This window comes from Pinus tabuliformis, chromosome 4_2 (genome assembly GCF_031772625.1).
Source record: "Pinus tabuliformis cultivar Carrire ecotype Pingquan chromosome 4_2, CPIR1, whole genome shotgun sequence".
Classification (NCBI taxonomy): Eukaryota; Viridiplantae; Streptophyta; class Pinopsida; order Pinales; family Pinaceae; genus Pinus; species Pinus tabuliformis.
In genome coordinates this window covers 475,267,018-475,291,301 of record NC_142304.1, presented here as the reverse complement: position 1 = coordinate 475,291,301, position 24,284 = coordinate 475,267,018, and positions in this window count along the sequence as shown.

Below are 24,284 nucleotides of genomic sequence, written 5' to 3'. Positions count from 1 at the left end.
CATTGCATCCGGGTGCATTTGTGTGGCTTCTCCATCCAACTCATCTGCTAACATGTGTGTGGTCTTCTTGGGTGTGCCTAAACCGGCAACACACTGATGCATAGTGTCCGTGCTGATCTTCTAGTGTGTGTTGGTGGTCATGCGCATCGACTGTCAATTGCATGTTCAACTCTAATCGAACTTGCTTCTTGTCTTTGCCTTGGTGAGTGTGCCAAATGGGTTAGATCGCATGCATGAGCACAATGACATGTATGTTTTTGAATTCCCTTACATGCGATCAACAACACTGCTCACCATGTCTGCTTTGTGCCAGCTGTTGGGATGAATCTATAAATTGCAGGGGTGCAGTTTCATCCGTTTGTGCATGTTGCGCCCTCCACTATAACTCATTCTCTTGTCTATGCAGCCCATGTTCTTCCTTGAGTTGTTGCTTCAGCACATGCAACTCCTTCTTGGTTCCTTTCTCTACCCTTGTGCATCTGCCTTGTCACTTCATCACCTCATAGCCTCAATCTCCAAAGCTTCATTCAACATGAGTGGATCTACTTTGGACTTGCAGCTTTGCTTCACCTCTATGTTGTCAACAATGTTCCTCCTACATCTGTTGCATGCAGGTGTGTTGACTTCTGTTGTTGCAATGGTGTTGCTCATTGTGATGCTGCTACCATATTATCTTCGTGTCCTTGTCTATGAGATGTCTTCACAGGTAGGCAAGCTCATAGAGACTTGCTTGACTGCAACCCTCGTTATGCTCTCAACAGTGTCTTTTAACTCTACTCTCCTGAAGGCCATTGTACTTGTGATTCTGAGAAATAGATAAACACCTGTGATGCTTGGAGGCATAGCAACACTCATGACAAGCAATATGTTAGTTGAAAACCAAAACAAACTTGAGAACTAACTTGCAACATACTTGTGTGTGTGATCATGAAGGTTACACAATTTCTGCCAGGAGGTCAGGAGACTGACTACCAAAACTACGCAGGGAAAAGTCTCGGTTGTTGGGAGGTTGACTAACTGCTAGAAATGTGCAATGCATAGTCTATCCCGACCTGCTAAGGACTGAAACTGTGCAATGCACAATTTCAGTCAGCAGTGAAATGCAACTAGAAAACTGCATTGCGTAGTTTCTGGGGCCAACAGGACACTGCCTCCAAGAATTGCACAATGCAATCCTAGAGATTAGTGCATGCTATGCTTGCATAATTTCTAGAGGGAAGGCAGAGCCTTCACTTCCGAAAATGAGTAGTGCTAGCCAGACAAGGCACAGTCTAAGCCAAGGTAGCCCAGTCCAACCGAATGCATGGTGAGATGAGTGCAAACAAGAGTGAATGATCATTCATGTGAATAGCAAGTGCAAGATTCAGAATATGGGAAAGCATGCATGTGTGTGAAGCGAGTCGCCACAACAGCGACCATCCGTGAAAAATAATGTCATGGATGCGATAGTAGTGAGCTGCAAATGAAAATTGAAATGGTGCTAGTATAAGCTAGTATGCATGTAAATGATAGCAAGCGCTCACTGAATCAAGCAGACAACACTCACACAACGCAAAACACAAAAAGTGACAAAAACGTAACACAAGTCATGAGCAATATGATTGCCCCAAGACAACTGAGCTAAATGTGCCGATGACTCCTAGATGCAAAGTGGGATGTCAGAGCTGCAAGGTCGATGTGAGGAATGAGCTCTGCATCATCTAGTTGATTAGTTTTGATAACATCGAGGTTGTGATGCACATGCCACAAATCTAGGAAAAGCAACAATTGGCAGGAGGTTTCTGAGATGATCCTTGCATGTAACATCTAGCTGCTAAAAATAGGTCCCTGAATCAAGGAATTCCTTTGCATGCTGCCTTGGGAGGAGCAGTCCATGCATGCAAATCAGTTTTTCTAGGTCCCGGAGGGAACCGGTTAACTCAACTGCACATGCAAAAGTCTGTTCAGCTGGGAGGAAAAAATGTGCATTTTCAGAGGGAGCTGGGTTGGCTACCTAGAGGAATTACACAATTTATAGGGAGAGAAGCTGATTACTACCCATAATTGCGCAATTTTCTCAGTGAACAGAGATAGGAATATTTGCACAATTATGGAGCCCAGTAGGCTATGTTAGAGTCGGTCTTTACATCCCTCCGTCAGAGATCATTTCTCTTATTGCATTTCATTTTTAGGTGTCTCATACAGTTCATTCATATGCATTCCGTTAGGGGCATGCCACAATCTGACAGAAGGGCCTTTCCAATCATTCCCCTCATGTCTTGTACCTATTGGCTCAGGTATTTTCATCAAGGTCCATAAAAATCATTCACCAATCAATGACAGTCAATATTTGGTTTCTTGGTCAGCAAAGGGTCATTTTAGTCATTAGGTCTATGGTTTAGTGAATTCAGTCTTCAAAGTGTCCAATAATGCTAGCAGGCCAGAGGGAGGTTCTAAACAAGTTTCTATTTCAAAAATTTCATCGTCATATTGTTGGACTATGACTTTTCTTCAAAACTCTGTTTTGGAGAAAATTCGACATTTCGTCTTTTGTAATAAATTATCATGTAAATTTCAAAAATTTCAGTTCTCGGATATTTTAGATGCATCCTTGGTCATCCTTTTCCGACATCCATGCCATCATCCCTGCAAAAAATTGACAAAAGTTTCATCATTTCAGTCAAAAATCAAAGAGGAAACAAAAAGAATAGAGTTGTATTAGAATGAAAAGTGCCAAAACTAAAACATAAGAAAGTGGGTTTTTGAGGAACAAAAAATCAAACCCATCACTATATAAGGTATTTTTATTGTTTGAAACACCATTGGTATGCCAAGAGATCAATTGAAGTTGACTTGAGTTGGGGAAGAGTGAATTTTGTGTTTGAGAGCCAAAACTGTGTGCTGGAAGTGTGCGCGGTGCATTGGAGGAAGGCGTGGCACAGTGGGCCGATTTTTGTTGTGTAAATTTGCACTGTCGCGGTGCATCCAGGAGGTGCAGCGCACTGGGTTTGTGCACGATGCACAGAGCCGACAGGCCAGTTTTATATCACTGTTGTCATCAAAACTCAAATAACGCCATTTCTTCTGCTCCAAGTAAGTTCGAGAGTTCTTGCTATTGAATTTGGACGGAAGATTTAAAGGTTTGAAGTTTGAAAATATAAACCCTATATTTATATCAAAATCTGCTCTGTTGGGTTTTGGAATTGGTGTTTTGAAATTGTGATTTTGATGCCAAGTCTCCTTTCTCACTTGTGATCCTTTACCTTTCATAATTCTATCATTATAGTTAATCCCTTATGCCCTAACCTCCCAAACCATTCATATCCTTGCTTCCCATTTTCCCTATCCTAAAACCCTATCATTCCCTATCGAATTCCCTCTCCCATATCATTTGCAAATTCCCAAACCCCACATCCATAAACAAAATTAAGTGACCGTTAGCACATTTCAAATTTCACTTGACAAACTCCACCATCCACCATACCCACTGTCCCTATTTATCATAGTCCCTCATTTACCTTTAGCACATTTGGCATTGAAAACACAACACCTATTGCTCATTTTCAAAACCAATAAAACACATACTTGACATACACCTTTGCAACACCATGACAAACACTGATTCATCATATGAACAAGACAGTGATTCTACTACAGAGCTTCATGCACCCAAGAGGCCTCATAGAGGTGGCAAAACATCCGTGAAGACCGACAGGCTGCCCAAAGAAGCCTAAATGAGATGACACCCATTCAGCAGAAGATAGAGGCTGATTGAGAGATTTGGCTCGAGAGAGTCAATATTCACTTGGAGAGGAAGCTAGAGAAGGCAATAAATGAGAATAATATGCTTAGAAACTTGTCGTATCATTACTTGTCTTGAAACTTGGTGTGCCAAGCAAGAACCGAGAATTTGAAAGCAAAGCTAAAGAGAGCATCAAAGAGGCAAAAAGAGGATGAAGGACTTCAAATCTTGGCTGAGGATTCCTTGGCCCATTGCAGCACTTGATAGAGATGACTCATCCCAAATTTCAAGAAATTTTGAGCAATTTTTGTATTTTTGAAAAATTTTGGCACAAAAAACAGAGTTTTCCTCCCTATGCGTCGCGCCACGTGGCGCTAGCTTTTGCTAGGGGGCTCTAAATCACAAAAACTTTGCATTTTTGGGTTTGACATGAAAAATTACACTTTTCTACCTATGGCCAAGAAATTTGGGCAGGTTTTGGGCCCTCAAAAAGTCCAAAAACACTCAAAAATGACCTCACTGCCCCTATTTTGACACACAGGAAGCAGTGTTGGGAGAATGGATTTTTGGAGGGGAAAATGGAGGCCAAATTGAAAAATTCTACTTGGGTTGGAAAGTAGACAGGCAGACCTTTCCAGAAAGCACACCTAGAGCTCATTTTGACATCGAGAAGGCTTGCAAAAGTGGGTCCAAATAGGCGCTACGCATAGAGGAAAAATTGCGAGTTTGACCAAGTTTTGCTCTGTTTTTCGCCCAGTTTTGCCTAGTTTGACTTTTTCACTTTCCTAATGGAAAATTTATGATGAAAATTGATCGATTATGAAGAGTTAGATTCATCAGTTTAGAGGTTGTTTCAAACTGAATGAATCAGTTCCCTTGTTTTTAGAGGTATGTTGTTATCTTGCTTAGTTTCTAGTTCTTAGTTTAGAATCAGTTGGATCAGCTCCTAAACTCATGAGCTCGACCCCTAGAGGCAAGGATGAGCTATGTTTGTCTATATTATGTTGTTTTTCAGTCATTAGCATGGTCTGACACTTGGAATTGCTTGGCATTCCATTGTACATCTGATTTCTACAGTTTTGGCAAAGGAAAGACCAGGGTTTTGCAGCACTTGCTGGGATCCTTGTGGCTCTATGTTTTGATGGTGTGTTTCTTCATGTAATCGTCGGTTCATTGATGTTTTATGTCTTCCATTTCCCTTCTCTTTGCTTCTGAAATTAAACAAATTGAGAGACAAAGGTAGAATTCGTGAGTTTGTTGTGCTCTGCCTTAAACTTTGTTTAGTTTTCAATGTTTTCTTCAGTTTGAAGAGGATTCTTGGTACCCTCTTGCCCACTTCAGCTCCTCAGTGGTATTTTCCATCCATTCATTTAATCTAAAGCATCATAACTACTGCCTACTGTTGTGGGGAAAAATGCCTATGCAGGACGATCCTATCCACCTAAGGTGTGACAGTGCCTTAGCAACAAACAGAGACAGCTATTCTGGTTTCTTCCTTTATGAAATGTGAAAGAAGAGAGATCAATAGAATTACCGGTGTCTTCCATTTGTCCTTCGATCTGGTCTCTCTTCTCTTTGGGAGTTCACAGCTACTTGCCTTCTCACTCGCCCAGCTTCAACAGGTTCATGCAAGATCACAAGAGAAAAACTACTTGCCTTCTTGCTTGTCCAGCTTCAACGGGTTCCTGCAAGATCACAAGAGAACAGCTACTTGCGACAAGAGAAGAACACTACACCAAGACAGATATTCACATTCATAACTAGTTTAGGATTAGAAATAAACTAAACATACTAATGCATTCATACATCAAAAATACATCAGCATATAGGAGAAACCAAGATAGCTTTATTGGTGAATAACAAGGTTCAGGAAGAGATACAACCCAGAGGGCTCCAATCCAGCATCTCCTTCCCAGCAAATGGAATTCCTATCTTCACCCCCTTCAAAGCATTAAGCACCCAATGATTCCAATCTCAAACCAACAACAATTCTTTGCAATAACAAAATTCCAGCCTCTAGATCTCATGCAGGAGAGATCCATATATAGATGTTTGGAGAGAGGATGAGTCAGCTTGAGATCTGACTAGTGTCCTCTCCCTCTGTCAGTTCTTGAGTCCACTTGGAGGTTCTTGCTTCCACTTGGAGATATGGAACCTCTTACTCATCACCAGTCGAATTCCCTGAGGCAAGTGTCATTTTGGAAGCTTCTTGGGTTTTGACACCTTGAGAAATGAGCTTGCCACATGTCCATTCTCATTCAGCGCAGGTAGCCAGTGTTCCCTTTGACATTCAATGTAGGTAGCCAGTGTTGGCTTTGACATTCAGCGCAAACAGCTAGTGTAGCCACTGAAATGATCCTGAATTGACTTGTTTTTGAGCAGTTTCTGGTGGAGAACTTCTGTGAATTGCTGTCGTTTGTTAGCCTTGTTCCTCTAGGGGTAGGAACAACATGTTTAGGGACTTTGGATCCCTTAGATTATGGACATTTCATGCTCAATGCTGTAAGGCACAAAAATGTCTATAACAGTTGCCCCCTAAAGTATGAGGCCGTTTATCGGGTGAAATGCTTTATCAGGGGGATCCGAAGTTCATCCAATGCTGGGAGGAGACCTGTAATAAGATACAATACAATACATTATTTTTCATACTACTTTCATGATCTAGCTGAGGCGGGCATTCCCATGCTCCGCTTTATAAATTCATTTTTCTGTACATAGAATAGACAATCGTCTGATGGTAGACTGATAATTTTGATGAAATTATCATCCTTTGAGTAGGATGATTATCTGCTGCAATGATGTACATGTCAATGTCTTTATCTTTCCTGAATATATATCGCAGCCCGGATGGATGAAACTAGATCTAGGGTCTTCAAACTCGTTCGATCTTCACTCTAAGTACAAGTCGATCCATGTGAGAAATGTTCTGAAGTCGAACATGGAAAGACATCGCTTGATTATCGGTCAATGATGTAAACCGTTAACAAGCGTGAGAGGAAGCACCGATAATGATAATGACCCTCAAGGTACTGCAGTACAATTCACGTGGTGTGAATAAAGGACTTGGCGTCGAACACCACGCAAAATCTTTCGGTCGAAGGTCATTGATGTATACCTGTCACCGGAAGTGAGAAACTTGCCATTGAGGCATGCAAGCTTCAAAGTACTGAAGGGGTTGTTCCTAGATCAACTTCTTGGATAATGAGCTGATGTGGACAAGAAGCGATCCGTCAGAGGAGGGCCTTAATGAATCCCACATCAGTGATACAGAACGGAGCTAATGATTTTAATGGAGGTGAAAACGATCTGTGACATATGATTCAGGGTGGCGGTCATGAAAGGATGAAGGATAATGTATGGCAGTGGATGGGACACGGTTGACTCTTCTGAACGACTTCTCTTGAACATATGGCGACACTGATGCGATGGATTGGTAGCATTACCCCAAATATGGATGGTATGGCGAGACCATGGATGTGACCGGTGAATGAAACAACCCAACCCGATTGTGGTATGGAGGAAAAGTGTCATGTTCAAGAGCGACCTGCTACCATCAAAGTTTTCTTGAGTTTCTCCCAATTTTTCCCCAGTCATTGCTGACCAGTACCTCTTTATTTTTGTCAAGCTTGAGGAGGATAACATATGCTTGTTCTATAACCTGCCCTTCGGGCAAGCCCATTGCTATGTTTTAACTAGCCTAGCGATAGTGAAACTCGTTCTCGTCTAAAGACAAGTTTGTCGCTATTTAATGATTTTAACGAGTCTAACGACAAGGATAACTCGGTCCTTTTCATTTTTAGAGAGTCTGAAAAGGTACATAAAGTTAACTCCAAAAGTCCTTTTTCGTCATCTAATCCCTTAAGTCTGAAAAAGTATAAAACAATATAGAAGGGATGAGTTTTCGATAGTTTTAACGAGCCGAACAAAACAAGCGCGCGATCTTTTTGTGCAATAATCCCTCAGGTCCAAAAAGATTAAAATCTAGAGGAGGGATAGCTCTTCCTGTCCCTTTAACGAGCTGGAAGGCCAAGGACTCGGTAATCTTTTCATATTTTACGAGTCAGTTGAAAAGAGCTTAAAGAAGACTCGTCTTTTGAGGAACGAGTGATAAATAGGGTTAGCAGCTGATTCCAGGTACAGGTTGGAATTTTCCAATCACGACAGTGTCACAAGGATGGCTAGGTGAAATCACTCTTCGCAGCTGTTCCTCAAAATGGGTAAACAAACATATGGAGGTGAACGATCGGCCAAATGAAAAGTGGAGGTGACGGTGCAAACACGACCAAGGCTTTAATGGCTGATGATATTACATTCACGGTGGTTATTTACCGGGATAGTTCATTTTTTAACGAGCTTAAACGCGGGTGGAAACATTTGCTCGGTCTTATGTTTATTTTTTAACGAGCATGAACTATGTGCTAAAACTGCTCGGATCTTGCGTTTATTTTTTAACGAGCATGAACTGTGTGCTAAAACTGCTCGATTATACCAGTCATATGATAAGAGTGTCTGATTGAGATTCTATTTTTTATGGAGCTTCATCTCACAAAGCTTTGCCCCGCACCTTTCGTTATGCAAGTTTGGAAACGACTAATCCTACGAGTTTAAAGGGTTAGAGGTCCTAAAAATTTAAAAAATAAATAGTCGCCCCTTGCTTGCACTCCAAAAGGTTTGCATGCCCCCAGGTATAAAGTACGATTTCAAGGTTACCTCTACTTCTTTTCCGTCAAAACATTTGTTTTAACGAGAGAGGCTTACCTCTTTCAGGTTACCCAAAGATTGTCTCGTTCGCGGCCACGAATAAAACACTTCTTCGGCGATGTCTACCGAAATAAACAAAGGTGAGTGACGATGCCCGCCAACTCACATAACTTTGACAAAAGAATCTTATTCTAGAACAACCCCTCTTCCGTGCCGGATGGGGTACGGACTAGTCATATTCTCCCGCGGAAACCTACCCTATACCCAAAGTTTTCCTGCCGAAGCAGACCAGGACGCATGCCCCCTGGGTTCCAGTCATATCCTCCCGGATTACTCGCGCTCATCAAGAGGACGGACCGTGGGTTGAGACACTTCTTGCGTGAATAGACCATTTAGGGATGGTACATGACTATTTGCGATGCGTGATCCAGGAAACGAAAGTTGGTCCACGAGCTTGACCATTCTTCCTTCATGTGGAAAACACATTACTCTAAAGAGTGAGGATATTATAGCTCCCATGCAATATATATAGTCTCGTCCAAGGAGTAGGTTATAATCCAAGGGTCCTTGAACGACCATCACATTCATTTGAACGGTCTTCCCTTTCAATGTTATTGGCACATTGGGGAGGATCCCTAAAGGTCGACTGGTTCCTTTATCAAAGCCTGATAGATTTCTCATTTCAGGAAAAAGCGCTGGCGAACCAAGCGCTTTCCAAGCAATAGAGGAAAGGATACTCACAGATGCCCCCTCATCAACGATAGTGCCAGCCATTACCATTCTGTATATTTGAACGATAATTCTGAATGGTATGCTTGCTGGCAACCGGGGTCTGCCTAGTTGGTTCCAGTCGAAGGACACAACCAAGTTGCTTGGTGGTGGGACCGAATAGACGGCCGGATATCGCTCTGACGAACTTCCCTCCTGCGATAAAGGAATGGGGGTATTGCCCCCTTGTTCATCAGAGTCAGTGTTGATGAAGAGAATTTGGACAGTGTCGTCTTTATTCTCCTCTGTGATGGTATCATTCGAAGATAGAGCCTCTGAAGGCAAAACCGGGTCAACTGCCGTCTCAACCTTTTGACTTTCGTCAGGCATGGATCCAGACGGTTCATCTTCAATGATAGGTGCTTCGGCTGACCACCTGAGCAGGCTAGCCGGGTTCTCAACTAGTGAAGGACTTGGCAGGAGTTTTTAATATCCAGGAGGAAGTTGCGCTCGTAAAATCGGGCGATCTTCCAAAACTCTTTTTGCCTCGTCTAAGAAGGGACAACTCTGGATGGCATGGTCGCCTTCACACAGTTTACAGGGAAATCTAGCTTTCCCTCTCTGTCCTGGGACTTCACTTTCACTAGCCGACGATGAGCAGTCAACATGGCTATCAGAGGTTGACGCTACCGAATTGTGCAAACGGGGAGACCAGTCCCTTAGTATCTGAGGGATGCAGGGACAATCTCTGTGGAAGTGGTCTCCCTTGCATATGACACATGGCGATTTAGGCCTAGTCAGTGCTGTGTGTGGATTTTTGTCAGACGACACTTGTTTGCCCCCAGTCGCTTTTGGCTCCTTCTTCTTCTTCTCTTTCTTCTTCTTTTCCTTCTTCTCCTTAGGAACCTGGTTTTTTGTTTTACCAGTTCCGTCAAGCTAAGAGGAAGGAGGAGAGAAAGAGTTAGATGAAGTAGAAGGCTGGTTGGCAACCCTGGTCTGGTCTAACTGTTGACTCGACTGTTCAGGAATGGTGGTGTTCTGAATGACATTGGTTGAAAAGAGCCAGACTGGCAGGCCAATTGTCAGTCATGGAAGCGACAATGTGGCCATATGGGGCGCACCAACATCTCCCCAAGAGGAGAAGGGACTAGGATTTCCACCAAGGGGAATTCCTTGGTTGGTGTGATCCATTTTTTCAACCTAAAGATCAACGCAGGAATAAGGGTGATTGTTCCGTTTAAAATAAATTTTTAACGACGCTTAGACACAACTTGCTTTTTCAGTTTTAAAGAGTCGAGAAAAAGCTAAAGATGACTCTAGTCTCCTTCGATGTTTTCATGAGCCCGAAGTGACAAATGCTCGGATGGACTTTTTCCGTTATAGAGTCTGAAAAAGGCCAAAAGGAACTGCTCTGGAGTTCTAGGCAGAGGGTGTGCCAAACTTTTCGCAAAACCGCAGAATACTTTTTAGGGTACGGGCGGTCGATCTTCCTGAATGCTATGTTCAGTGCAATGCGATCAGTAGGGCGGCCGACACGGCTTCCTAAGGATAAAGGTTTTATGCCTATAGGGGTCTCCCAGTATATACGCGTCGGTACGTGGGAGCAAAATCCGTACTGGCGCTATCGTCCCTCAGGAGGAATCACCCACCATCCACGAGATCGACAGTCACCAGGCTTAACGACGCCGGAACACGTCTCTAGCCTAGACCTCTATGTTGTGCGTTATGTTGCAAAGCGTTGTTAAGTTCATTCAATTTATTTTAGGCTGATCTTTTTAGAAGTTTGCCTCTCAAGGTTCACCACGAGATGTATGATACAATTCCTAAATGCAGTCTAAAGATGATAAGCAAGCTTTATATCTTTTCAACTTTGAAAATCCTAGCTACTAAGGGAAAAGAAAGACACTCTAATGCACTTTTCCTAAATCCAACATGCAAACTATCAAATGCAAATGCACAATGCAGGTGTTTGTTTTCCGCTTTCTTAGTATTGATGCCTACAAAGAAAGCTTTTTGTACAACTTTGAATTTGCTTTTAAATGACAAATACAAACAAGTTTACTTTTTCGAAATCAGAGAGGGTAGAAGAGATTACAACACTTAACGATTTTCGAAATGAATACTTGTTTCGACACTTAAAAGAGACAAACTCAAACCAATAAGCAAGAGTAAATGTATAATCAATCTGCCAACAGCCAATGAACTCTCTTCTAAGATCACAATCAACAGATCTGAATCAAGGGCTACAGGATGACTATTTCACTCATGCAAAGGAAAATTGTAAATGACGCAAAAACACATAAGAACACTCACAGTCTTTTTGTACAAAAGGAGGCGGAATCTAAGCAGAGAAAAGGAGTTATCAGACTGGTACCTATGCTGGTTACAGGCTGCAAAAATCAGAGATCAAAACAAGGCAAAACAGAGCAGAGAACCCCAGCTGCACAAGGGAAAATTGGTTCAGCGCAACCTCAACATAGGGGTTTTGACATTCAACGCAGGTAGCCTTCACGAGACCTGTGTTGAAATGCAGAATCCCTTCACTGGGTCTGCGCTGAAGGAGAAACTCTTGTTTCTCAAAGGTTGTGGGTCACAGATTGCTATTTAATTCACTGTTTCAAGCCAAATAAAAGCAACAAGCAAGGTACAATCAAAGGGATGCTTTGAGGGGCTACTAAGATCTATCACAAGGATCATCAAATCATTTGTGAATCCATTGTTCAGATCATAGACAAGTCCAGTGATTGGATCAAAGCAGCAACTGTCTACTTTGCATCCGGGAAAAGCAGATGTAGTTCGATTGTTGCTGTCGAGTCTATGAAATAAACAATGATAGAAACACAAATAAAATGACTAAACAAATTTCCCCAGCGGAGTCGCCAATTTGTTGTGGGGAAAAATGCCTATGCAGGACGATCCTATCCACCTAAGGTGTGACAGTGCCTTAGCAACAAACAGAGACAGCTATTCTGGTTTCTTCCTTTATGAAATGTGAAAGAAGAGAGATCAATAGACTTACCGATGTCTTCCGTTTGTCCTTCGATCCGGTCTCTCTTCTCTTTGGGAGTTCACAGCTACTTGCCTTCTCACTCGCCCAGCTTCAACAGGTTCATGCAAGATCACAAGAGAACAACTACTTGCCTTCTTGCTTGTCCAGCTTCAACGGGTTCCTACAAGATCACAAGAGAACAGTTACTTGCGACAAGAGAAGAACACTACACAAAGACAGATATTCACATTCATAACTAGTTTAGGATTAGAAATAAACTAAACATACTAATGCATTCATACATCAAAAATACATCAGCATATAGGAGAAACCAAGATAGCTTTATTGATGAATAACAAGGTTCAGGAAGAGATGCAACCCAGAGGGCTCCAATCCAGCATCTCCTTCCCAGCAAATGGAATTCCTACCTTCACCCCCTTCAAAGCATTAAGCACCCAATGATTCCAATCTCAAACCAACAACAATTCTTTGCAATAACAAAATTCCAGCCTCTAGATCTCATGGAGGAGAGATCCATATATAGATGTTTGGAGAGAGGATGAGTCAGCTTGAGATCTGACTAGTTTCCTCTCCCTCTGTTAGTTCTTGAGTCCACTTGGAGGTTCTTGCTTCCACTTGGAGATTTGGAACCTCTTACTCATCACCAGTCGAATTCCCTGAGGCAAGTGTCATTTTGGAAGCTTCTTGGGTTTTGACACCTTGAGAAATGAGCTTGCCACATGTCCATTCTCGTTCAGCACAGGTAGCCAGTGTTCCCTTTGACATTCAACGCAGGTAGCCAGTGTTGGCTTTGACATTCAGCGCAAACAGCTAGTGTAGCCACTGAAATGATCCTGAATTGACTTGTTTTTGAGCAGTTTCTGGTGGAGAACTTCTGTGAATTGCTGTGGTTTGTTAGCCTTGCTCCTCTAGGGGTAGGAACAACATGTTTAGGGACTTTGGATCCCTTAGATTATGGACATTTCATGCTCAATGCTGTAAGGCACAAAAATGTCTATAACACCTACCTTGCCCCAACCGGAACTCTGCAAAAATTTGGCCTCATCCCCGGACCCAAATTTTCCTTTCCCTTGATTCCAACATAACTCCAAAAAAAATAAAATCAAATCTTTGCACTTAATACCTAGCCTAAAATTAGTTTGTATTTCAGTCATCTCAAGCCCCATAGATCATCTTTTTCTGAGATTGACCCGGAGAGAGCCCTCTCCTGTCCTCGTAGGGCTAGCTACGAGGTTGAGCGTGGTTTGATGTGGACCTAGAATCTTACCTTTTCAGCCTGGGGTAAATCTAGGCTCTAACAGGCTACTAGACATAATTGTGCAATTTATGGAGGGAAGGTTGGTTGCCCTCCAGAATTGCACAATTTATTGAGGGAGCTGCTCAGTCCACAGCTAGACCAAGTCTAGTGAAACAACCTTTGAGGGGGGATGAAACAAGCTTTGGTGGACAGGATGTCATTCTACGAGAAAATCACTGAATCTTGTGTACTTGACAAGACAAGACATGCTGTTGTGAAAGGTTGGTAGGGAGGCTCCAAAACGAAGGTAAGGCAAAATTTTGGAGGGTGGTTGTAGTAGCTACAACAAATTCACAAGAAAATATCAAGGTTAAATAAATTAAGATTAATAAATTAGTCTACCACTATAGATGAAATATCTCCTTAAATAGAATTGGTGACTCTAAGAGGGACATCCAAATGGGTGATTCCTTTTGGTCTTTGTCTGATTTTGTAACATCATTTATTTAATTTCCTCAACATTGTATAGTGTCTAGGATTCACAAGATACATTTAGATATATAGACATAGTGCCAGAAAATTCATGATCTAATTTTATCCCTACTAGTTCTCCTCTGCATTATAAGCCAAAGCATTATTTACCTTCATAATTCCCTTCCTTCTTAGTGGCAGAGTGTTGTTGGCTCATCAGTGCTCAGTTACTTCTATGACAAAGCATTGAAGCCACCAACTAGGGTTTTTGGTAGGGTTTCTCCTACAAATTCTTTAATGTTCTTGCACATAATTTGTCTCAGTTGGTGTTCCTCTTAAGATTTCTTTCCTTGTGTCTCCCTTTCTGTGTAAAACACTTAAATTTTTGTCCAATAAGTGGATTTGTTTTCCTTTTAAGGTCTTAAATCCTCTTGGCTTTGATTCCTAGCAGACATAGTGGTGGATAGGTACCTCTCTATCAACATTGTCTTGCTAGCCCTCTTCTTTTCTTTTTGTTTGTGAATTATTGGATTTCTCCTATTAGTTCTTGTTGCTAAGGTTTTTGTTTTGAGTAGGTTTTTTACTTTATTTCATTTGCTTTTTTTTGTTATTTCTTTGCATATGTGGTTTTGATTTTGATTGTATGTTTAAGTGATCAATGACAGGGTGTAAGTATTTTATTCATCTCTACATTTAAAAAATATCTTTTCTTTCTTTAATTATGTTTCATTGAAAATAAGAGCTTGCATGAGAATTCTTATGCAAAATTTTCCTTGAAGACAGTCACAAACACCATAGATGTTTCATGCAATAAACCTTTGACTTAATAAACATCAATTAACATTAGTTCGAGATTTCTATTTTCTCTGATATCACACCCTCAGTAGCTCAGGCTAGGTCCTCAGAATAGGTTGGTGAGGTAAACTATCACGACCACTAAAACAAACACAAATCTTGAGCTAGGGAGGGAAAATACATTTGGAGTTACACATTCCTAGGAGCCCTTATAACACAAGTGTCAACCACAAGGTCACATTGGACTAGTCAAGTGATCCACCCCACTTCACATGGTATTGGTGGTGTTGGTATGCATGTACTCAATGGGTATCCTCAGGGAGGCTTTGGGCTCAATACCCTACCTTCACATGTAGACCCAACTGACAATTATTCCCCTAAGTTTGGGATTTGTTTGTCGTAATCTTAGGGATCTTACAAGGGTGATGGAAAGGGGGACCTTTCTTGTTGTACCTAGGAAAACATTAGTTAGTACTAATTTGGTTCTCCTAGAGGTTCTTATGCATAATTAAGGGTACTTAAACGAAGCATAATACTCATTAAGCAGGAGACTAGCATAAATATCCCAACCACATCTTCATAGTCAACTTGGTCATTGATTAACCAAGTGCCAGTTGTGGGAAGATATCTTTGATCACCAGTTTGCATGCTTTCTCCTTAGGTATGATAGGTATGTGTTTTTTGGTCATGTCTAATGACCTTAGGATATTTATTTGACACATTAGTATACATCTTTTTCTGCCACTATGATGTAATTTTGCACTAGTCTCATTGTTTTTAGGGCCTTACTCCCTATGAGGATATTTCGCTTACATGGTCACACTAGTGTCAAGGGGTCACTTTGGGTGATGCTAAGGTGAATGAACCTTTCATTTACTGAGTGGTTGACCATAATATTCCACCTAATATTCATTTCCCTGTCACTTCTACCATGTTACCCACCTTCATAGGTTGGGGTGTACACTTGTTTTGATATTTTCATAGTCCTTAAGTAGATTCCATTATGGCTAGTTCAACACCCATGGCAGAGCCTAGTGTGTCCACACCTATTGTTACTAATGCATTCCCTAAGACTAATTCTATACCCTCATCCACGATCACAGGTAATATCCATACTATGTCTATTGACATGACCTTATCATTCTAGAAAAATACTCTAAGATAATTTTTCATCCATTTAGCACATCCACTATAGGTACCTCCACATCATCAAGTAAGCCCTCTCTATTCATATTTGGAGGCTCTACATCAACTACAAGTAGGATACCAATGCCATAAGTTAGAGGTTCGAACTCCACATTCACATATGCATACTTGGGGCTAACTATAGGTTTTGGCATATCGGTAGGGAGTACATTCATACCCAATATTGGTTTTTCATATGGTTGGGATTCTCCTTGATAATTGACTCTCCCAAGAAATGTGAACCCATAAGAAACAAAAGTTCCTCTAGTTGTGTATAACTAGGGGCATCTATGTTTTAAGGGAGCATGTCTTTTCCTTGGAAGGGGTTGGGAAAACTTTCCATAAAAATATGCTTAATCCTTGGGGTACCAATCCTTTTCGTCAACCTTTTGGCATTCATTTAGCCCAAGATGTAAACGACCTTTTAAGTATCCTTTTGCCACTAGGGGCATACCCCTTAGGGGCACTAACTTCATGGTGTTTACATGGGTGTTAAATTTAACACCTATATTCAACCCACCTTTGGAAACCATGCTATGGTGAAGCACCTCCTCCACTTGGATTGTAGGGGACACCTACCTTGCTATACTTTTTTCAAATCACCCTTATTGGAAAACCTTGCATTGTTTGATCTTTCAAAGCTAATGAATGATGCCATAAAGCACAATCCTGCATGGTCCCGAATCCCACCAAAACTGCTAGCATATAACCCTAAGTTCAATCATAAACTTGAAGAAGGCCTTACAGCCCATACTACTACCTAGCACTTATGGTTCTCATCCAAATATTTTATGGATGATAACATTTGTCTACGTATTTTCCAATGGACTCTTATTGGTGGTGCCACTAATTATTACATTGATTTATAGTGTTCTTGTTATGATAACTTCATGTATTTATCCCAAGCCTTTGTTAATCACTATCAACTACCTATCAGGTATGAAACTATAACTAACATTCTCACTAAATTTCATCAGGACACCCCCACCCACATTTTTTTATCATATTCATGAGTGGGTACTCTATAAAGATCATTCCTAATGTTCTTACTCATAAGTTGATCCATTGAATCATAAACCCATAACTAGCCACATATATGGGCCAAATTAACATTTATTCTATGAGACTATTTTGTGAACATTTGTATTTCATGTTTTCTTTCACATGTACTAAGATAGTTGAAATTTTTCAATTATTTTAGTGCTTATCTTGTTGAGAATGTGTTGTAATGGTTGTTATTGTTGTCTCATCCTTGTGGACTATTCTGTGGGATACTAAACAAACCTTTCTTTACTTATCAATTATAATTGCTGTCACATCCATTTTGGACTATTCTGTTGGATGTTAGAACGGTCCTTCTAGTTCACGTGTGTCTCTTCCTAGGTGGAACTATTACCTCTCACTTAGAGTCCCACTTTTCTCCCCCTCTCTTGCATTAAGAGAACCTAGACATACACACCATGCACACTCACCTTGCTTTTAGAGATCCCCTTGGTTGACGGATTTCCAGCACTGTCATCAGGCCACTTGCCACCTTCTTATTGAATATATATCTTAGTGCAATTTGTTTCCTTTGAATTTCAAATGGAGCCTATGTGCGCCAACGAAAATAGTCAAGTTAGAGTGTTGGGTTGCAATAGGTGAATTGAAAGTTTGGGGTAAACATGGAAAATTTTCCTTGGTATATTAGAATTTCATAGACATATTGAAGTGGATAAGAGAGTGATTATTCTAATCATGAATAAGTGCATTCGTATGACTTGAGTACGATAGTAATATTAGAAACCTAACAAGTTCAAGGCATGGAGCGTTTAACATATAGAAACATGGTAGAAAACTAAAATACTAATGTAGTAGGATTGCAATTTGCAACAAATGGAAACTTTATTGATCTTCTTAATGAATATTGGGTTTTAGTTACAATAGGAAGTCATAGAAGCATTGGAATCATATTATAGTTATAATAAAATACTTCAAAAACAAAGACATCCAAACAACATTGATGGAAAAAATTGGGAAAAGGTACTTTGTTCAAATGAAGAATTGGACAAATGATAGTTGCATAGCAATTATGGCATTAATATTCTATAATTGAAGAAGTAAATTATGGATGGATGCATGGGTATTGGTGGTATACTTAGCGGGCAACAAGATATTGAGGATGTTATCTTGGATTACACTAATGCCTTTTAGTGGGGAAGGATGTAAGGCCCTTCCCTTGAATTGCTTCAAGAACTTATGTTGGATGATCACATTATTGGTTATTTACCGACATGGATGGAAATGTTAAAATATTGATGTCCAAAAGAGTCAATGTCCAATACCATTACATGATGTAAGGTCCACCATGGACATGTCGAGCACCATTGCTCAAACTAGATGCATTGTAGACCTTGGTAGCTCTTAGTTACATGATGTAAGGTCCACGATGGACATGTCGAGCACCATTGCTCAAACTAGATGCATATTAGACCTTGGTAGCTCACAGTAGTTGGATGGACCAAGATAAGCTTGGAAGGAACTTTTCCAATGAATGTAAGTTAGGGGTTATTACAAGTGACCCCATCTAATCCACAAGTATGATCCATGACATATAATATAGGCATAGGGAACTTGATTGGAATTTATAGACTCGGGTTCTTGGGATACATGTTGACCTAAGGAGTTCGGTGGTGCACACTTGGGGGGAATGAAAAATGGCAAAAGCACCTTTAGGCATAAGAATCCATGGAGTGTAATCATGGGATGCATAATAAGGCTCACCTCCACTCGAAAAAACATCCATTAAGAAAAATTTGTAACATACGGTTAGACACATTTGGATAGACTTATATGTACTTGGACACTCCTAAGATCATTAACAAGTGTGCATGGGTGAACTAACAAATATACTAGTTATAGTTGGATGCACTAGGTATAGTTGGGTTTGTTGGGCACATGGCACTTTGGGTGTAGTGCCATTAGAAATTGGGAAGTCCATAGCCAAGTCATGAATTGGGTACTGGTACCATCATGCATAGTCAAAGTTGGCAATGTGGGCACTTGAGTCGACATATTCTTGAAGGGGCTTGCAAGTGAAATACAAGCCTTTTATAAATATTAAAGACGTAGAAGGTGCTAAGGTATCAAGTAACCATTCATTCATCACCCCCTTGGGTCTAAAAGTGAAAACTAGAGGGCTAAAAAGGAACAAACAACACTATGAAATTAACTTAAACATTATTAATATAGAATAGCCTATGATAACAAAGAGGCTCACTCATACTAGTTCAAATGTAAAAAGGTATTGCCAATGCCAATTTATTATGGTGGTTCTCAAATGTATTGATATAATGATGGGGATATCTAACCACAAGAGAAGGTTTTACTACACATTTCAATGCTTCTTCGAGACACCAATAGTTTCCCCATATGATCAGTGGTTTATGTGTGTTGTCCACGAACACAAAGTCCCCAATAGTGTCAAATTCTACAATGGTTCTTGTCACCAATTCAACTACAAGGGCAAGCAAAAAAATTGTTCAAGTTGGAGGCAAAATTGTTTAGTTACACAACAATTTCTCACTGAAATTAATATATACTCAATGCTTCTTAGAGATACTAATAGTTTCCCCCCAATGACCAGTGGTTTATGTGTGTTGTCCATGAACACGGAGTCCTAGGTAGTGCCAAAGTCTACAATGGTTCTTGGCACCAATTCAACTATAAGGGCATGCAAAAAAAATGTTAAAATAAGTGGTCAGAAGAAATGCAAATCAAAAAATGACAATACAAGTTGTCCCATAACATTACATTAAAAATAAATAAAATAAAATAAAATAACAGTTATATTAAAAACCTAAATGATATTAATAAAAAAAGAATCTTTAATATGGAAAAAAAAATATTATTAATAAAAATGTCACTCACAAATAAAATACTTCAATGTCCACCCTAAAAAACATACTTCTGCATCAACATTATAAAATAACAACAATACACAAACTAATTCTATAACATAATATCACAAACTAATTCTATAATAAAGATATGGGCAGCCGAAGTGCAGCCGAAGTGCAGTACCTAAGGAGAAACTAATTCACAAACTAATTCTATAATAAAGATATGGGCAGCCGAAGTGCAGTCCGGCAAATAGGACAGGAGAGATTTCTGCACAACCAATTTGAAATGCAGTCCGAGTGAAACATGTGGGAACATGGCAAACGGCGCACAGTACGATTATTGCCATTTCTGGCTTCACTGTCATGGTCCTCAACATAATTCAAAGCTTCTATGCAAATAGAACATAATGATTTCTCTCCTTCTTCAACGGCGGCTTCATCTAATTCAATCCTTTCACAAAATTTCTCCACTATATTTGCTACTCTTTCTTCTTCCATTATTTCATATTCGTCACCATTGTCTGCCCCAAATAATGGAATCTGTTGCCCTGCCCTTCCACCTTCGTCACCATTGTCTGCCCCAAATAATGGAATCCGTTGCCCTCGTCTTCCACCTTCCACAACCCTCCTCCATGCATCTCCCACAACCCTCCTTGCCGTTTCAAGATGAACCCAACGCCCTGGCCTTCCACCTAATGGAACCCAACGCCCTGGCCTTCCACCTACCTCCGCCTGGCCACCAAAATTGACACCACCCATTCTAAATCCTGGTGCATGTGCTTGCATCGCCCTACCTCCATAATTGACTCCATCAACTAGCACCGGCCACCGTCCATCATTGCCTGCCTCATTTCCAAATCGTGGTTCCTCACTTTCCTCTGCCCACACTCCATCGTTGACTTCGGGAAACGCAAATTCTGGTGCCCAGGGCTGTTCATCATATCCCGCATTGACACCACCCATTCCAAATCCTAGTGCCTCTACTTGCATCACCGTATCTCCATTATTGCCTACACCACCCATTCCAAATTCTGGTGCCTCTGCTTGCATTGACCTATCTCCATTACTGCCTGCACCAACTAACACCGGCTGCCATCCATCGTTGACTTCGCGAAACGCAAATTCTGGTGCCCAGGTCTGTTCATCATATCCGACATTGACACTACCCATTCTAAATCCTGGTGCCTCTGCTTGCATCGCCCTATCTACATTATTGCCTACACCAACTAGCACCGGCTGCCATCCATCATTGTCTGCCCCATCTCCAAATCGTTGTTCGTTACCTTCCTCTGCCCATACTCCATCGTTGACTGGACGAAACGCACTTTCTGGTGCCCAGGGCTGTTCATCATATCCTGCATTGACAGCACCCATTCCAAATTCTGGTACATCTGCTTGCAACGCACTATCTCCATTATTGCCTGCACCAAATAGCACCGGCTGCCATCCATCATTGTCTGCCACATCTCCCAATCGTTGTTCGTCACCTTCCTCTGCCCACACTCCATCGTTGACAGCGCGAAACTCACTTTCTGGTGCCCAGGGCTGTTCATCATATCCTACATTAACACCACCCATTCCAAATTCTGGTACATCTGCTTGCATCGCCCTATCTCCATTATTACCGGCACCAATTAGCAACGGCTGCCATCCATCATTGTCTGCCCCATCTCCAAATCGTGGTTCCTCACCTTCCTCTGCCCACCCTTCATCATTGACTTCGCGAAACGCAAATTCTGTTGCCCATGGCTGTTCATCATATCCTGCATTGACACCACCCATTCCAAATTCTGATGCCTCTGCTTGCATCGCCCTATCTCCATTATTGGCTGCACCAACTCGCACCTGCTGCCATCCATCATTGTCTGCCCCATTGCCAAATCGCGGTTCCTCACCTTCCTCTTCCCAAAATCCATCATTGACTGCGCGAAACGCAAATTCTGGTGCCCAAACTTGCACCGCGGGCTGTTCATCATATCCTGCAACAATTCCAAATGCGGGCTGTTCATCGTTGCCTGCTCGTCCTTCCATATTCCGCCGTCGACTGTCTCGGCGAGACACCAATTACTGTTAATGGCTCGTAACCCACCTGTTTATTTCTCTACCTTCTGTAACTGCACTGTGTGCCAACTGCAACACAACAAATTAATCGCACTTCGAATATGAGTTCATTCGCACAGTGCATACAGCTTCATATATATAAATATAATTGGAAGTAATAGATATTTCGTGACAACGGTGATATTTGCTGACATCGGCCGGTGTGCATCCAAAGCAACGCTCATCCCATCGCCCAAAAATGTGTCGGCCCAAGCAGAACTGCCCCTCATCGTCACGCATCTGGTGGCATAGACGATATGCTTAAATTTTTTTATAACATGATAATAATAATTTGAAATTTAATTATATTATTAACTTTTTAAAATTATTTATCAATTTATATAATATTATAAAATAAATTCTATAAATACGTTAAATATACTTTATAAGATGATAAATATAATTTTTATATACTTTATAAGATGATAAATATAATCTAAAAATTATAGCTAATGTATATTTTGATTCCTTAATCTTTAAGTACATATAATCGTCTTCCAAGACGATAATTTACCTTTTTAATAGGCAATTGGGGCCCTCCGCAACATATTCATCTTATCAACAAATATGCTCCTTTCCAAGGTCATTTTGAATTCTAGCAACACTCGGACCTTTGCGATATTTTGAAAGTTGGATCAGTTATCATGGTGGGCTACTTGATTCTCACCACTTCTAGTGAGGAGTGTTGTGGGAACGATGCAAATTGAATTCAATGAGCTCTTTCTTCAAAAAACTTTTCAAGGAGAACTTTCTGGTGGATATTCGACCCTCACCCCTTAATCCAACATGGAAGAATAGTTTCTAGTCCTAGCTTTATAGGAAAACGACTAGACAGATTTCTAGTCCATGAAAATCTCCTCGAACAACTTGGTTATATGTGCTCGTGGATTTCTTTTGAGACATTTTCAAACCATGCTCCAATCTTCCTACAATGGAAAGGGGATCGTATATGGAAAGGAGTTCCTTTTAAATTTAACCACTCATGGTTATCTGAACCAGAATTCTGTCAACTCATTTTGAATTCTTACTCTATGGATCATACTCGTGAGCAGGAATTTTGGTATGGAGAGAATCATGTATAAACTTTGTTTTCTCAAACAAAGAGTCTAGAGATGTGAGAAACTAGATCTGCATAAGGCATATCACATTGTTGATTAGGATTTTCTCTGCATGATATTCTTCAAGATTGGACTCTCTATTTGTGTGTTCAACTGGATCATGGCCTACATCACCTCGGTCAATTACACAATCTTGATAAATGACATACCTTCTAGTTTTTTACAGGCCCGTAGAGGCCTACGATGGGGGTGCTCTTTATCCTCGTTACTTTTCTTACTTTTTATTGATGTTCTTGGCAAGAATATTAAAGAGGCTAAAGAAATTGGCAGTTTCATCAGCTTATAGATCACTAGAAATGTTTTAATCACCCACCTTATGTTTGTCAATGATGTGCTATTGTTTGTACAGGTCTCTTCGACTCAATGGAAGAATATCTTCCACATCATCTCAAATTTTGGAGCAGCCTTAGGTTTATTCATGAATAACCTGAAATCCCTTCATATCTATGCCTCCTCCAAGGTGGACACAATTGCTGAAATTGCTAATATTTTTGGGGTTACTACTTCTTTGATTGAGTTAGGTTTCTTTTATGTTGGCTTCAAGTCAAAACCTAATATATATGACATTATGGATTGGAAATGGATTATCAAAAAAATTAAAAATAGGATGTCGCTATGGACTCATAAATGGTTATCATCAGTTGGAAAAATGATCCTCACACAATCCATGCTCCATAACACCTTGATATACTAGATGCATTTATACACCCTACCTAGTTGCATTATAAAAAAAACCAAATCTATCATAGCTGACTTCATTTTGTCTATGGTCAGAGGAGGTAAGAATCACACTTGGCTAGTCTAGATGATATCTATTCACTTAAGGAATTTAGTGGATGGGGGAACAATGATATTAAGATATTTGGGTGGACTCTCATCATAAATAGCTTCCGATGTACTATGACTAGTACAAGTATTTGACAAGAAATTATCAGAGAGAATTATCTAAGTGGCAAGGATCTTTTGATTTCTACAGATCGGCCCAACAATCTTTCAAAAATGCTTCCTATATTATGAACAATTTCATGAAGCTAAAGAAGTGGTTACTTGATAATATGTCTTGGGATATTGGTAGTGAAGGTCATGTTCTAGTTGGAATAGACCCCATTCATCTCTTGGGGGTTCACATATTCTTTTGGTAGATACCATCAAATTCGTCCATGATAAAGGCATATTTTTCTATCCCGGATTTGTGCATCCTATGACTTGCTTCATATTTTCCCTACCTAGAAGAATGTGGCTACTTTATACATGTCGAGGTTGATGGTAGACAATTGGTAGGATTACACTAGCATGATTCAATATGTTGGCATTTCTCTCAGTGACAAGGTTGAATACCCTCTGATGGAATGGTACT